The 15,337-nt window shown below is 42.0% G+C and overlaps 1 long non-coding RNA gene across 4 annotated transcripts in view; it reads right to left on the bottom strand.

Moving 5' to 3' along the window:
* Positions 1 to 15,337, bottom strand: part of LOC110256850 — a 108,252-nt gene that overhangs the window by 77,307 nt on the left and 15,608 nt on the right. For 2 of the 4 annotated variants that reach the window (XR_002338891.1, XR_002338892.1), the window contains exon 2: positions 12,051 to 12,155. The exons of 1 other annotated variant lie outside the window; for it this stretch is intronic. This is a non-coding gene — a long non-coding RNA (uncharacterized LOC110256850). Of the gene's footprint in view, positions 1 to 3,191; positions 4,748 to 12,050; positions 12,156 to 15,337 lie in introns of those variants that run through there. One more of the 4 variants, XR_002338893.1, reaches the window with a different exon arrangement.

Here is a 15,337-nt window from a genome sequence, read left to right as displayed (position 1 = left end):
GTGCATGGTATGAGGGTGTGTTCCAGTTTCATTGATTTATGTGTGGCTATCCAGTTTTCCCAGCACCACTTGCTGAAAAGACTGTCTTTTCCCCAATTTATATTCATGTCTCCTTTGTTGAAGATTGATTGTAGGTGTCTGGGTTTATTTCTGGCTTCTCTATTCTGTTCCATTGGTTTGTATGTCTGTTTTGGTACTAGTACCATGCAGTCTTGATGACTGTGGCTTTGTAATATTACCTGAAGTCTGGGAGAGTTCAGCCTCCTGTTTGGTTTTTGTTCCTCAGGATTGTTTGGCAATTCTGGGTCTTTTATGGTTCCATATAAATTTTTGGATTGTTTGTTCTAGTTACGTGGACAAATTTGTCACTTTATACTCTTCCAAAAAGGGGGGTATACTTTATAAAGATAAAACTGTAAGTAACGAAAGATGAAAGTCAGAGGGAGAAAAACCCAGAGATTTCCTCTGAGAGGTTTGACAGAGTCACCAAGGGATTAAAATTTATGAATTAATATCATCCAGAAATATCCCATGTTTTCCTAACACTTGATGCATATACTTTCTCTTTTCCAAGGTATGAACCTTGTAGCCAAGCTGTAAAGCTCTAGGGCACTTTATTGAGAAAGCGGTAACAGGCCAAGGTGGGCGATATGGTCCACCAGGTAGGCTCTGGAACAGTCTTTAACTCTGGAATTCTGCCAAGAAAGATGAGCCATTCTGGGCTAGACTTAAGACAATGAAGAGTTGAAATGACAGGCACATTCAACAGCTGTGGTCAGACTGTAGTCCTAAAAAACACTGGATGAAAACTTGCGAGATGGTTTTAGATGGTTTTCAATTTCTTACTGTTTATCAGAAAAATGTATGTAGTCATCATAAAAGCAATGAGCAGGTGCCACATATCTAGTGATAAAATGATCAGATTCCAAATTCCAAACTCTAAGCTTAAAACTATTCACCCACAGATTTTTATTGTTAAGTATTTATAAACAGGGGGTAAAAAGCAGGTTAAAAAAACACAAAACCATTTCTAGTTCAAATTGTTCTACACTGAGGGTTATTGAGAGGCAATATAGGAAAAGTGCTAAGTGCATTCAACCCTTTATTCATTCAGCAAAGTTTTATCAAGCATCTCTTGGGAGTTAGAAATTCACTGATGAATAAAGACAAGTAAGGTCCTTGCTCTCTAGGAACAAAAGTGGGCAGACTAATAAATAGAATTAATTAAATTAAACTAATATATATAACGAAGGTAATTATAGAAAACTACATTAAGTCCCTGAAGAAACACACAAGGAACTGAGATGGGGAGACCTAAAAATGGGTTTAAAGAGGCTCTTTGGACTCTACAGACACTGTAGCATCTATCAATTTAAAGAACTATGCCTGTCCTCCCTTCTTCCTCTAGCCTTTACCAGCCTAGAGTGCTGCAATGTTCTGTTGGGGTTCAGGGCAGGCCGCCCCAAAGTACACCATAGTGGCAGAGTGATTACTTTGAACTGAAGTGACTTAAGAAATGGCCAGTGCCAGAGGGACACTCTGACCCTCCTCTCAGCCTCCTTGAAAGCAGGAAATAAATCTATCCTATAAAAGGTTCACTCCCAGATCTAGAGGTTGAAGGACATTCTTATCACCAGAGAGGCAACTGAGCCAAAAAGCCTGTATAAACAAAGCTAGTTACTTCTTCAATTTACTAACCCAAATCCAAACTCTGTTTAGATTCTTCACTAACTGGGCACTCAAAGCCTAAGTTTCTCTGACCTGTCAATTCCTCACAAATTTATTGTTTCTTCATCTAAAAACTACCAAAGCTGCCTTCTTTGGCCACTTCCTGGGTCCTATTTCTATGAGGCCTCCTTGCATACAAATTCAGATGCATCTCTTTTTCTCCTGTTTATCTGTTTTGCATCAACCTGTTGGTCCAGTTTATGAGTTCAGCTAGGAGAACCCGAGAGAATAGAAGGGAAATTTTCCCTCCCTAAGAGTCCCCATCCTCCATGCATATCCATGGTCACAAACACTCCCCTTTTCTGATGACCCCCAAGACTTGGTTTAAAGTTATGAGATTATAAACCCCTGCTTTATGGATGCAACTAGAGATTCTCATACCAAGTCAATTAAGTCAAAAAAAGAAAGACAAATACCATAGGATATCACTTACATGTGGAATCTAAACTAGGGCATAAACGATCCTATCTACAAAACAGAAACAGACTCACAGACATAGAGAACAGATCTGTAGTTGCCAAGGGGGAGGGAGTGGGATGGACAGGGAGTTTGGGGTTAGTAAATGCAAACTATTCCATTTAGAATGGATAAGTGATGAGATCCTACTGTACAGCATAGAGAACTATATCTGGTCTCTTGGGATAGAACATGACGGAAGACAGTATGAGAAAAAGTGTGTATATATATATGTATGACTGGGACACTTCGCTGTAGAGCATATATTGACACAACTCTGTAAATCAATTATATTTTAATAAAAATAAAACAAAATAAAAAGAAACCCCTGCTTTAAAGAAACTGCATGCCATTGGTATTCCCAGTGGTGCCAGAGGAGACTTGGTTCTTGGAAACGCAGCCTGACACTTTTTTCCAAACACCATTTTCACTTCTTATATCATATTAATCACACAACTACTGCACAAACAACACATGAAAGAGGAAGAGCGGACTTTCAATACAGAGAAAGGAAAACTTATGGGTAAGAAAGGAGCAAAGCACTGCCGTGTGTTTAAAGAGAAACACGTTTCTCCAGCACCGCCATTTACATTCATTGCCCTCCACTGAAAGTCAGTATCAGTGTCCACTATCGATTTGGATGATGTGGAAGTGGCTCTCTCAAGGTTAGAGGCAGCCTAACTCTCAGTCTCACCCACTCAAAAGAAATTGGAGGAGTTCCCGTCATGGCGCAGTGGTTAACCAATCTGACTAGGAACCATGAGGTTGCAGGTTCGATCCCTGCCCTTGCTCAGTGGGTTAAGGTTCTGGCGTTGCCGCGAGCTGTGGTGTAGGTCGAAGACGCGGTTCGGATCCTGCGTCGCTATAGCTCTGGCATAGGCTGGTGGCCACAACTCCGATTAGGCCTCTAGCCTGGGAACCTCCGTATGCCATGGGAGTGGCCCTAGAAAAGGCAAAAAGACAAAAAAAAAAAAAAAAAAGAAAGAAAGAAATTAGAGAAATCCTACCTTGGAACTTGCATCTGGAGGCAGCTTTCTGCAAGTCTCTGAGGAGAGAGGCAGGAATCCTAGGAGTGAGAAGTGCACCCTCAAAACACACGTCACCTCAGGAGAGCAGGGTGAGGAGGTGGGGCACGTTCCAGAAACGTGCGCCCACCCACTCCCAGCTGTGTGCTTACCTAATGATGAGGGCAAGCAAACACTGATTTCCTGAAGGGTCTTCTTGTCTTAAATGAAAACTAAGAGTCATGCTCTAGTTCTATAGCTCTGCCCCAAGGCACAAGTCTTCCTTATTTTATTTTAGCAAAACCTCAGCTACAAGGAAGTCAGGGGAAAGAGCTCAAAAATGCCTTAGAACTTTGTTGGATCTTTCTGGCCATCCCTTAAAGAAATACACAAGAGGTTTCCTTAATTGGACTCACTTGAGATAACTTAACCTAAAGTTAAATGAATAACAGGCTTGGGGTTTGCTTTTAAATAATATGCAGTCATTAAGAAAGAACTGTGGTTGAAGTTGATCACATTAATTACCTGCAGTGCTGGTTAAAAGTCAGATTCATTCAGACCCGTTGGGCTCTTATATGTTCTGGTAAATTCATTGACATCGTGGTACAAAAACTGTCTTCTCAATGAAAGAAATTCCAGAGTGTGATATTTGGGGCTTTAGCCCAGTTAGGAGAGGCCTTGTAACTGAGCAGGACCCTATGGGGCCTTCCCAGAATAGATCTCCACCCATGTCCTTTTGTGTGTAGAAAAACTTTAGTCAAAAAATAAATTTAATTGGAGAAGTGAGAAAATGCAGAAAGAAAAAAAAAAAAACAGTCTAGCAAGACAAAGTAAGAGTAGTGCAGCCATTCAAAAAAGTCTAGGACCTTTAGTTCTTCCTCAAGGACTATAGAGAATATTCTGAGCCATGTCCTTGCAGATGTTTTGCAGATACTGAAGCCCCCACCAGGTGGAAGAAGTTAACAGTATGCTGCCCACCAGTATGTAGTCCCCGGACCAGTTGGAACCAGAAGGTTGATGATGCTGACTGCCAATTACCTCACCATCCACCAATCAGAAGAATGTCCACGAGCTAACCACACTCTGCTTCTTGAGCACTGTAAGGCTCCTCACTACCCCGTCCAGGGGGTGGGGGGGAGCGGGGAGGCACACAGTTCTTGGAGACATTAACCCACTGTGTTTCCTGATTTGCATGGCAAATCAAAAAGCTCTTCTTTTCTACTTCCCCAAAAACTCTGTCTCCACAATTCTATTTGGCCCTGGTGAACAGAAGCCAAGTTTCAACAACAGTCTTCATGGCAGCCTCTGCCCTCTCACCTAGACAGATTTTTTTTTTATTCAATCTAAGTAAGACTGAGGTTGAGAGTGTTAATTAGGCAGCTGCCACAGAAATAACATTTATTGGTCACTTGTAGAATGGACAGAGAGGGAGAAAAATCTTAGGTTGGTTTCTAGATACTAGATCAAAAATTTAATCTTGTATGATTGTGATAAAAATGTAATTAAAAGAGTTCCCATTGAGGCTCAGTGAGTTAAGAACCTGACTAGTATCCCTGAGGATGCGGGTTCCATCCCTGGCCTCACTCAGTGGGTTAAGGACCTGGTGTTGCTGTGGCTGTGCTTTAGGCCGGCAGCTACAGCTCTGATTTAACCCTAGCCTGGGATCTTCAATATGCTGCAGGTGCAGCCCTTAAAAGAAAAAAAGTAATTAAGATATTTTAAATGCGTTATTCTCAACCAAAGCAGTCATCGGGATCTGGCCTGCAGTTGCTTGAGGATCTGCCGCTTGTGCCTCAGTCCATGTGGGTGGGTGTTGAGAAGCCCATATGCTATGATGCTCATTTCCTGCATGCTAGACAAATGGCAGGTGGACTGCCTTCCAAAGGACTTTTAACAGGCAAAACTGCTACAAATTCCTGAATTTGGCGGGCTAAGTAAATTCCTTAGAAAGGTGGAAGGGCAACTGAGGGAGAAATAAGCACTTCCTACGTGCTGATAATAGTCATTACGATATACTATCCTGAGTCAACATTTGAGATTAAATAAGTATATTTGTATTCATAGTTAACTCTAGTTCCTAATTGACTCTCATACCAAGAGCTATGGGGTTTCTTTCTCATGTAGAGATTTTACCTCTCTGCCATCAACATTGAGCAACAGGCTTAATGGTTTACCTGAAGTCCCTATAGACCAAAAGATGAAGGAGAAAGCCTACCCCAACCAGCACCTGGAAATCATGGGGTGGGGAAGGGAAGGGAAGTAAGCTGTCTGATGCATGACCTGACTTTGACAAAGAGGGCAGAGGATTATCACACAGATTTGAATAAAAGGCCAAAATCAGAGGAGTTTTTGACCCACTCCTCATTGGGGATCCTGGAATGAGGCATCTATGCAAGGGACTCTGCCTACAGGCCTATGGTCAAGGATTAGGGTGGATGGGCTCGGCAAAGGTAGGAGAGGCAGGGTTCTTGCTCCCTAAGGTCTGTGCATGGTGTGCACGGAAAGTTCTCATGCACCTTGGTGAGGGTTTGGCGGGAGGCTGGGAGGACCATGGAACTGGCAGGGGCCAAAGGTTGGGAAAAGACCTTCGATGACTGGTGACAATGTCAAGTCACCAACAGACAGTAGCAGATACCACTGCTGACTAAAAGATCAAATGGAACTAGTTTTCCCACAGTGGATAGCAGTACAGACTAAACCATCCATCCCATAGCCAGACAAGTTAAGATATAATGTGTAAACTTCCTCTGTGACCAGGAGACTTCATAATCTTTTTCCCTACACAGAGAAACCATCTATGAGATAATAGAAAATGTATATACACTGGTTTCTGACCCAGGTTCCTGGCACAGAACTCCCAAACTTCTTATAATTTCCTAAGGGATAAGAGCACCAGGAGTATCTTTTGTTCTAATATTTGGTCTTTGACCCCAGTTTCTGACACAGGCCTCCTAAACTCCTTGGAATTTTCAGAGTGTTAGGGGTGTCTTTTGTTCTACTGAGATGCATCTAAGTGGATGCCTGGCTGGAAGCTGGTCATCAGAAAGACCAAGCCATGAGTAGAGCTTGGAATTTTCAGTCCCAGTTTCCAATCTCCAGTGGGGGAAAGGAGGTTGGAAATGACATTAATGATCAATCTTGTCTACATGGGGAAGCCTCCATAAAAATCCCAGAAGTATGGAAGTTTGGAGAACCTCCAAGTTGGTGAACACATGGAAGTGCTGGGAGAGTGGTAGGCTGGAGAGGGTGTGGCGCTCTGTGACCCCTTCCGCATATCTTGCCCAATGACTGCATCTCTCCCATCTGGATGTTCATCCATGTCCTTCATCACATCCTTTTGTAATAACCTGGTAAACAGTAAGTAAACACTACTTTTTTGGCCATGCTTGCAGCATATGGAAGTTCCCCAGGCAGGGATCAAATGTGAGTGGCAGCTGCAATCTACACCACAGCTACAGCAGGACAGGGAATAGAACCCATGCTGCTGCAGAGACAACACCGGATCCTTAACCTGCTGCACTATAGCAAGAATTCCAGTCAAGTCTACTTCTATCTTAAAGGTCCACCATTTCAACACTTGATTTTTAGGATCTCAGAGGTAGATGAAAGAGAATGAGAGGAGAATAATGCCTCCTATTAAATGCCTCCATCAGCTCAAAATCAGTTGCTCAGCCCTGCATAAAGTACAAGGGGTGGGAAGTGTTCCAGAAGGAAAGAACTGAATATAGCGAATGCAAGTAATTTCTATTATGATGTTATTTCCATTTTGAAGACCATTAAAAAAAAGAGCATGACCTCTAGAACCCAGGCTGCCTGGGTTCATATTTCAGCTTAGCCAATGACTGACTATATGACTCTCATGCCTCAGTTTCCTCTCCTGCCCAATGAGGATAACAAAGTTGCTATGCAGATTAGATGAGATTATATGTTAAGCACTAAAATTATTCACAAAAAAAAAAGACTATGGTAATTCCTCCTATCCTTGTGCACCTACCCATTTGCAATGTGATTTTTCATTCCTCCCATTAAAAAGGTAGAGTTTATCTTCCTGCCCTTAGATCTAGGTTGTACCTGTGACTTCCTTTGACCAACTGAATATGGTGGAAGTGATGCAGCTTCTGCTCTCACCTCTTGGAATTCTTCCCTCAAACTCCCACATCACGAAGCCCAGTCTAGTAATTCAAAAAGATACATGCACTCCAATGCTCAATGCAGCACTACTTACAGTACCCAAGACATGGAAGCATCCTAAATGTCCATCACTAGAGGAATGGGAGTTCCCGTTGTCACTCAGCAGGTAAAGAACCTGACTAGTATTCATGAGAATGAAGGTTCCATCCTTGGCCTTGCTCAGTGGGTCAAGGATCTTGCGTTGCCACAAGCATCACAGATGCAGCTTTGATCCCGAGTTGCTGTGGTTGTGGCATTGGCCAGCAGCTGTAGCTCTGATTTGACCCCTAACCTGGGAATTTCCATATGCTACAGGTGCAGCCCTAAAAATTAAAAAAAAAAAAGAGAAAAACTTATTTATAAAACAGAAACAGACTTACATATTTTGAAATAAGACTTGTGGCTACCAGAGGGGAAAAGAATCTGAAAAAGAATGGATATATGTATATATATATAATTGATTCACTTTGCTATACACCTGAAACTAACCCAACATTATAAATCAGCTATACTCCAATAAAAAGTTTTTTTGGCGGTGCCAATGGCATGCAAAAGTTCCCAGACCAGGGAGCAAACCTGTGTCACAGGAGTGACAACTCGGGATCCTTAACCTGCTGAGCCACCAAGGGAACTCAAAAAGATTTTTCGAAAAATATAAGTCCAAAAAAAATAAATGTACAGGGGAGTTCCCATTGTGGCTCAGCAGAAACAAATCTGACTAGCATCCATGAGGACACAGGTTCAATCCCTGGCCTCGTTCAGTGGGTTAAGAATCTGGCATTGCCATGAGCTGTGGTATAGTTCGAAGATGTGGCTCGGATCTGGCATTGCTGTGGCTATGGTGTAGGCCGGCGGCTACAGCTCCGATTAGACCCCTAGCCTGGGAACCTCCATATGCCACAGGTGCGGCCCTAAAAAGACAAAAAGACTAAATAAATAAATATATTGCCAAAATCTAAGCCAGTCCTGTCCTTGTTGGAGATCTGTACTTTCTCTACCAACTGTACTCAGAGTATTCAGAATAATAATATCTATTGAGTGCTTACTCATCTTGGCACTGTGCAAGGTATTTTATATGCACCGTCTCATTTAATCTCACAGCAGCCCTGTGAGGTAGGACCTCTTACTGTCCTGATCTTACTGATAAGAAAAGAGGTCAAACAGCTAATAAGCCCAACCTCAAGCCTGGGAACATCCATATGCCATCGGTGCAGTCCCCCCCTCCAAAGACATAAACAAAGAAATAGATGTAGAAAGAGGAAAAAAAAAGAAGAAGCCTGGTCTAGCCTACTAAAGGATGAAAGGTCAATGGAGGAGAAACAGCTGTCTCAGTTGAAGCCCCCTAGACTGACCAGCTAACAGCTACCACCAATTGCCAGACATATGAGAGCGGACAAGTTAGGCCCACTGGAACTGCTAGATAATTTGCCAGCCATGTGCATGACTATCTTTGAGCCCAAATTGCTGACTCACAGAATGGTAAGTAAATAAAATGGTTGTTGTTTTAAGCCACTAAGTTTAGCATAGTATCTGTCTCAGCTTCATCACACTGCTTAGCACAGTGTCTGGCACATAATAAGTACTTATTACACAGCGATATTATCATTATTTTCTTCATCTAATTTAAAGCTTGTAATATTTACATAAGGCAGGGATTTCTAATCTCATTTCATAGATGAGGAAATGAAGGCCCAGAGGTAGTAAGTGGTAAGAGGTGGTAAGAGGTCTGATATCATGGAGCCTATAAGGAGTCAACTGCGCACTTAAGACTTGACCTTGTGAATCCTTTTCCAGGGCACACCTATTCCCCACAAACAAATCCCTTCAGGTGCAGGAGCCAGAAACAACAGTGGAATGTTTGCTCCCACCATTTTCAAATTATTAATTTCCCGTCGAAGTGCATCATCGGCCTCCCAGTGCCCAGGTTTTTCCTGTTGATGACCTTCAGAACCTGCAGTGTCAGGTTGAACTTGTCAAGTTGAGAAAAAGTAAATGGCAGAGAAAACAGTTTCCTTGGAGGAGATTTGAAAAAAGATGACCTTCTCTGTGAAATCAGTAATGAGACTTGCAGGGTTTCCATGTACCTGATTCAGCAGTGACCAAAATGTTCTCAGAATGATTTTCACCACTTTTCAGTGAGAGACTTCCCTGACCTGTCAGTCACAGATATTTACAAGTTCCAAAATCCACTAGTTCCCTGCCAACTCCTGTAGGCATTTTTATTTGGGGGGCGGGGGGTCATGTATGCATCTCAGCTATTTTTAATGTTTCTTGCTCTTTTACAGGTAAAGGATGAGTTCCATCACATTGAGCCAACAGAGATCGATTTCTTCTGCGTGGAAACATTGCGAATCCTTCCACCTCCCCGAAGTAGAACTGCAAACATAACTAATTTATCTCTTTCCTTCATCCCCTCATAAACAATTCATCTGCAAGTCCTGTTTGTCCTTGCCTTCAAACTCCACCCTAAGTACAACTACTTTCACCATCTCTGCTGTTACAGCCTGTAGTCTCACTGAAAAACAGCATTCTAACTCGTCCTCCTACTTTCACTCTCTCTATGGTAATACTGTCCAACAGAACATTCTGCAATACTAGAAATGTTCTTTATCTGCATAGTCCATTATGTTTGCCATCAGCCCCATTTATTTGTCTGGCACAACTGAGGAATTCAATTTCATTTAATTTCCATTTAAACTTGAGTAGCCACATAAGGTTAGTGGCTACCATCCTCGACAGCACAGATAACTAACACCAGTCTAATCACATAATTTATTTGCTTAAGATCTTCCACTAGAGTTCTTACCCTGTGGTGTAGTGGGTTAAGAATCCAACTGCAGTGACTCAGGTTGCTGCAGAGGTGTAGGTTCAATCCTGGGTCCAGGACAGTGGGTTAAAGGATCTGGTGTTACAGCTGCTGTGGCCCAGGTCACAGCTGTAGCTCACATTCAATCCCTGGCCCTGGAACTTCCATATGCCATGGGTGTGGTCAATACAAAAACAAAAATGAAATCTTCCACTGCAGTTAAAATAAAATATAAATTCCCTGCCTGGACTACAAGGTCCCTCCTGGTCTGGCCCCTGCCCACCTTCTCCCCCAAGCTCAATACATTCTAGCCACAAGGACCTTCTTCATGTCTCTCAAATACATCATGTTCACTTCCTGTGACATTTGCTGTTCCTTCTTCCATGGATACTCATATAATCAACTCCTTCTCATCCACGTCTGCTCAAATGTCACTGCTTCAGAGAGACTTCTCTAACCAGCCTGTCTAAAGTCTGTCCTAAATCCTTTCATATTTAACACATTAAAAACCACATTTAAATATATAAAAAAATAAAAGAACAAAAAAATCCAAAACCAAATATTTATAACATATATCATAAACCAAAACTATTTGTTTCTATGTATTTGTTTATAAGTTTTTTCGGGGGAGGGATGTCTAGTCTTTATTCAAATGTTTGAAAGTTTTGCTTTAAAATTTTTTTTAGGAGTTCCCGTCGTGGCGCAGTGGTTAACGAATCCGACTAGGAACCATGAGGTTGCGGGTTCGGTCCCTGCACTTGCTCAGTGGGTTAACAATCCGGCGTTGCCGTGAGCTGTGGTGTAGGTTGCAGACACGGCTCAGATCTTGCGTTGCTGTGGCTCTGGAGTAGGCCGGCGGCTACAGCTCCGATTCGACCCCTAGCCTGGGAACCTCCATATGCCGCTGGAGTGGCCCAAGAAATGGCAAAAAGACAAAAATAAATAAAATAAAATAAAATTTTTTAAAATTATAGTTGATTTACAATATTCTGTCCACTTCTACAGCAAAGTGACCCAGTCATACATATCTTACAGACTATTCTTATCACATTATCTTCTATCACGTTCTATCACAAGTGATTGGATATAGTTTCCTGTGCTATATAGCAGGACCTCATTGCTTATTCATTCTAAACATAATGTTTATAAGTTTGCTTGTGTTCTCCCTCAGGAAAAAAAAAAGCCACTAAACGCAGGGACTTGGTTTATTTATCACTATCCTAGTGTCTTGAATGATTCAAGGATCCATTGGGGTGAGAGCCCAGTGACAATGGCAGTGGTACAGTGTTTCTTTGAATAGGAGAGTATTACATGTTGTTTTTCTGTGTATTGATTATCAAGTACAGCACCATATCCTAAAAAGGGATGAACTCGGCCCTGGCTGACAGGCTTAGAATTTACTCTGGGAAGGTATGAGTGCTGCAGAAATCATTTTAGCCTTTCTTTCTCTTCCTCCCTAGGATTCTGTTTCTTCTTACCAGTGACAAAAGAAATAAGCTCTAGTGAGAATGAAATGAAGAAGGGTGTTTGAAAGTCTCTCATCTCTCTGAAAACAGTGAATGTAAAGATCTCAGGAAAATTCTTCAAAAAGCTTACTGCTCACTGACAAGCTTTGGAAGGAACTGGGGACTGACCGCTGCCTGTGTGAAGGGTGAAGGTCCATAGAAACTTACAAGGTAAGTCCATGCTGCTGGTAACCAGAAGCTGCTGGGACTCAGATCTCCATTTCAACACTAACTCACCTAGAAGCTCTTTGATTTCCTGAAAGATCTTTCACAAGGACACCCACACTTACTAAATCCTTCTTGACCTAACCCAGATTGAAGATGAAATCAAAAAAGCCTAGAGATTTAGCATCTTAATCACGTTCTTTCATGTCTCAGTACCTCGAAGGTGGCCATGAAGTGGTTGAACAGCAAAATCCTTGTCTTCTGTAGTCAGTAAGGAATGTCCGAGAAAGAGGAGAGAGTCAGGGGAGTCAGGACTTCTGTCTGGAGAGAGAAATGTTTCAAGGCAAGGATTCATTCATTCATGTCCTTCAGTAAACATTTAGGGGAGTTCCCATTGTGGCTCAGTAGGTTAAGAACCTGACTAGTATCCATGAGGATGCAGATTTGATCCCTGGCCTCACTCAGTGGGTTAAGGATGTGGCATTGCCTCAAGCTGTGGCGTAAATCTCAGGTGCAGCTTGGATCCCATGTGGCTGTGGCTAAGGCTGGCAGCTGCAGCTCAGATTAGACCCCTAGCTGGAAACTTCCATATGTCATGGGCGTTGCCCTAAAAAGATAAAAACATTTTTTTGGAAGCTTCTGCTTTGTGCCAACAACTCAGGCGACGTACGGGGGAACAGAGATGAACACAATGTAGCCTGTAGTTTTTGACTTGGGACAATTCCCCATCATCTTTCTGATAATAGATAAGCCCTTCCCCGGAACTATAGGGTTGGCCAACGGCAGAGCTCCATGTCCTGTCCTCATTCAAAGCCCTTACTCTCAGGAATTTTTATCTGGGACAGTAGGAAAGACTGCCATTTGCCTCAGCGGACACCTTTCTGGAAACTTAGTACCATCCATTATGTGGAGGGACAATGTCTGCTGTAGGAATGAAGAAAGCCAGCATAGAAACTGAAGCAAAAGGACAGAAGAGGGGAGAGGAGGAGGGAGAAGGAGGGAGGGGCAGTGTAAGGAGGTTTAGAGGGAGACCAGTGGGCATTGTTTGCTGCTTGGATCCAATCATGCCAAATATCAATACTGCCCTTTCCTTTTTAAAAATCACTTTCTGGGGAGTTCCCTGGTGGCCTAAGTGATTAGGACTCAGGGCTTTCACCACTGCAGCTCAGGCTCAATCCCTAGTCTGGAAAGAGATTCCACATCAAGCCAGTGCACACCACTGTGGCAAAATAAATAAATAAATAAAAAGAAAATAAAGTCATTTTCACAATCTTGAGGCAACAAATCTTGCCCTCCCCACCAAGCACAATTTTTCTTTCTGCTTACACTGATTTTAGCCAACTGAAACTGAGAGGATTTATTTGAAATCAGAGAATTTGAGGTCAACTTAGTAGCAGTGTAGTCACACACCTAAGTAATTGCAAAAACATAATGTAGGCATAAGTACAATATGCAGTCAACAGCACCGAAGAGAGAAGGATCAACTGTGTTTGGACAGTTGCTGACCCATCAGCCAGAGCCTGGATAATTCTTTTTTAGGGTACTCAAGTAAATGCTAAGTCACAGAAAAAAACAGCATGCAGTTGCCCTCTGACTGAAGCTAGGCTTTGTGACACTTGAGTTAAGTCTGGAAGAGCATAACTGCATAATCTGCCAAGTTGAAGACTTGCAGAAGATGCAAATGGAATCGTATTTGAAAAAAAATAGACCCCTGGCTCAATAGATGTGGTATACCTGGTGTGTTAGATTAGACGTATTGAACATTCTTTTCTACTCATCCTAGTGAAATGGGGGGGGTCTAACTGTCTTCCTGACTGGCCTTCCTGACTTGCCTAATCAGTAAAATACAGTAGAAATGAAATTCTGGGGCTTTTAGGTCCTAAATGGTTGTTGCTATATGGCACTAAGTTTTGTGATGACTTGTCATAAAGTAATGAATAACCAAACAACCTGGCATAGGAAGAGAGTAGGTTTCATGTTGGAGATAAAACTAGAAAAATTGGCAGAGCCTGGAGGGCCACAAAGAGCTTGGATCTTATCTCAACGACTTGAGGGGCCAAGTACTTGTAAATACTTGTAAATAAATACTTGTACTATTGAACAATCATTTGGACAGTATTACATAGAATAGATTGGAAAGGAAGCAGTCTAGAACCAGGGATACCAGTTTCAGAAAACTGCAGTAACCTAGGCAAGAGACAAAAAGGACCTGAGGCAATAACAGTGGGGACTGAGAAGAAAGAGTAGTGAGAGGATATGATGTGAAGGCTAAAACAGGGTACCTACAACCACTGCGGAGAACAGTATGGACGTTCCTCAGAAAAATAAAAACAGAGCTATATGCTCCAACAATCCCACTCTTGGGCATCTATCTGGACAAAACTATAATTTAAAAAGATACATGCACCCCTATGTTCATTACAGCACTATTCAAAATAGCTAAGACATGGAAACAACCTAAATGTCCATCAACAGGTGAATGGATTAAGAGGATGGGGTTCAATGGAATACTACTCAGCCATAAAAAGAATGAAATAATAGCATTTACAGCAACATGGATGCAAACAGAGATTCTTATACTAAGTAAAGTAAGTCAGAAAGAGAAAAAAAAAAAAAAAAAAAGAAAGAGAAAGAAAAATACCATGTAATGTCACTTCTATGTGGAATATAAAATATGGCACAAATTGGAAACCCTATTACACTGCTGGTGGGAATGTAAATTGGTGCAACCACTATGGAAAACAGTATGGAGATTCCTACAAAAACTAAAAATAGAATTACCATTTGATCCAACAATCCCACTCCTGGGCATCTATCCAGAGAAAACCATGATTCAAAAAGATACATGTACTTCAATGTTCATTGCAGCACTACAGACAATAGCCAAGACAACCTAATTGTCCATTGACAGAGGAGTGGATCAAGAAGATGTGGTACATATACACAATGGAATACCACTCAGCCATTAAAAGGAATGAAATAATGGCATTTGTAGCAACATGGATGGACCTAGAAATTATCATGCCAAGTGAAGTTAGACACTGAGACACCAACGCCATATGCTATCACTTATATGTGGAATCTAAAAAAAGCATACAATGAGCTTCTTTGCAGAACAGATGCTGACTCACAAACTTTGAAAAACTTATGTTTCCAAAGAGACAGGTTGGGTGGTGGTGGGGATAGGTTGGGGATCTGGGATGGAAATGCTATAAAACTGGGTTGTGATGATCGTTGTACAACAATAAATGTAATAAAACTCAGAGTTAAATAAATCATTATAATTTTTTTTTCGTTAGTATTTGAAAATGCTGGAGTTCCCATAGTGGCTCAGCGGAAATGAATCTGACTAGGAACCATGAGGTTGTGGGTTCGAAACCTTGCCTCGCTCAGTGGGTTAAGGATCTGGCATTGCTGTGAGCTGTGGTGTAGGTTGCAGACTCAGCTCAGATCTGGCGTTGGCCAGCAGCTGTAGCTCCGATTAGACCCCTAGCCTGGGAACC

The sequence above is a fragment of the Sus scrofa genome, chromosome 14, assembly GCF_000003025.6.
Source record: "Sus scrofa isolate TJ Tabasco breed Duroc chromosome 14, Sscrofa11.1, whole genome shotgun sequence".
Lineage (NCBI taxonomy): Eukaryota > Metazoa > Chordata > Mammalia > Artiodactyla > Suidae > Sus > Sus scrofa.
Note: the sequence above shows the minus strand (reverse complement) of the source record. Positions and strands in the feature narration are given on the sequence as shown.